This window comes from Propithecus coquereli, unplaced genomic scaffold (assembly GCF_000956105.1).
Source record: "Propithecus coquereli isolate 6110/MARCELLA unplaced genomic scaffold, Pcoq_1.0 Scaffold426, whole genome shotgun sequence".
Taxonomy (NCBI): domain Eukaryota; kingdom Metazoa; phylum Chordata; class Mammalia; order Primates; family Indriidae; genus Propithecus; species Propithecus coquereli.
Window position 1 is genome coordinate 514958 of NW_012150019.1, and position 2088 is coordinate 517045.

The 2088-nt window shown below is 39.4% G+C and overlaps 1 pseudogene; it reads left to right on the forward strand.

Annotated features, from left to right (window-relative positions):
* Window positions 1-1140, forward strand: part of LOC105817838 — a 12584-nt pseudogene extending 11444 nt beyond the window's left edge.
* The last annotated feature ends 948 nt before the right edge of the window (window positions 1141-2088 follow it).

Genomic DNA, 2088 nt, shown 5'->3' on the forward strand with positions numbered 1-2088 from the left:
ATGACAAGAGTCTGAAAACTTATAAATAAACTTTCTATACTGTAAAATAAAAAATACAGTGAAAGCTGGCATGATAGTAGGGATATGAAAGGAAGAGAATATTGTAAAAGAGAGACGTTCGTTAGTCTACTCCTTTCTGCCCATGGATGCTGCCAAGGAAGTCTCTGTTCCCACTGCTGTCATGTGTAAGTCAGAGTCCCTGAAGAGCCCAAACAGCTGTGGATGCTCTTCATTGGAGGGTTGAGCTTTGAAACAACCAATGAGTCTGAGGAGTGATTTTGAGCAATGGGGGAGGCTCACGGACTGTGTGGTAATGACAGATCCGAACATCGAGTGCTCCAGGGGCTTTGGGTTTGTCACATATGCCACTATGGAGGAGGTGGATGCAGCAATGAATGCACGGTCACACAAGGTGGATGGAAGAATTGTGGAACCAAAGAGAGCCGTCTCCAGAAAGGATTGTCAAAGACAAGGTGCCTAATTAACTGTGAAAAAGCATCTTTGTTGGTGGCATTAAAGAAGATACTGAAGAACATCACCTAAGAGACTATTTTGAACAGTATGGGAAAATTGAAGTGATTGAAATCATGAATGACTGAGGCAGTGGCAAGAAAAGGGGCTTTGCCTTTGTAACCTTTGATGACTTTGATTCTGTGGATAAGACTGTCTTTCAGAAATACCATACTGTGAACGGCCACAACTGTGAAATAAGGATAGCCCTATCGAAGCAAGAGATGGCTAGTGCTTCATCCAGCCAAAGAAGTCAAAGTGATTCTGGAAATTTTGATGGTGGTTGCGGAGGTGGTTTTGGTGGGAATGACAAATTTAGCCATGGAGGAAACTTCAGTGGTCATGGTGGCTTTGGTGGCAGCCATGGTGGTGGTGGATATGGTGGCAGTGGGGATGGCTACAATGGATTTGATAATGATGGAAGTAATTTTGGAGGTGGTGGAAGCTACAATGATTTTGGCAATTAAAACAATCAATCTTCAAATTTGGACCCATGAAGGCAAGAAACTTTGGAGACAGAAACTCTGGCACCTGAGGTGGTGGAGGCAAATACTTTGCCAAACCACAAACCCAGGTGGTTATGGTAGTTGCAGTAGCAACAATAGCTACGGAAGTGGCAGAAGGTTTTAATTACCACCAGGAAGCAAGTTTAGCAGGAGAGGATAGCCAGAAAAGTGACAGGGAAGCTACAGATTACAACAGAATCTGAACTCAGCCAAGAACAGTGGTAGTAGAGCCTCACTGCTACAAAAAGACATGTGTTAGACAATACTCATGTGTATGGGCAAAAAACTCAAGGACTATATTTGTAACTAATTGCATAACAGGTTATTTTAGTTTCCTTTCTGTGGAAAGTGTAAAGCATTCCAACAGAAGGTTTTAATGTAGATTTTCTTTTGCACCCATGTTGTTGATTGCTAACTGTAATAGTCTGATCGTGGTGCTGCATAAATGTGTCTTTTTTTTAATGTACTGTGTAAAGTTAGTCTACTCTGAAGCCATTTTGGTAAACTTCCCCAAAAGTGTGAGGATAGAATTCTTCAGGGTGATGCCAAGTTCTATTTGAAATTCATTTACAACCTGCTAGGGTGGAGAAGACATTGTCTTCAGAAACCTTGTTGTAGGTGAACTGATAGTTACTGTGACCTGGTGACCTGAAGTTCACCATTAAAAGGGATCACTCCAGGAAAAATCATGGGATTATTGGTTATAAAGATGATTGTTGTATTATCCTATGTAATATATCTAAATTGAATAATGGTACCAGATAAAATCATAGATGAGAATTAAATTTGTGTATCATCCATTATCATGTGTAGTCAATAAATGATTTATACTCTCCTGTTTCATGCAAAAAAGAAAAAGAAAAAAATGATTCAATGAATGAAAAAAAAGAATATTGTAAGACAAAAAAGATTATGAAGAGGGAACATAAGTTAGTAACCTTTAACTATTAACCAGTCTCCTGAAAGAATGTGACCCTGTGTCCTGGTTAAGAATGTTAAAAATATATCTATATCTATATCTATATCCATATCTATATCTGTCTCACTCTCTCACTCTCTCTCTCTCTCTCTC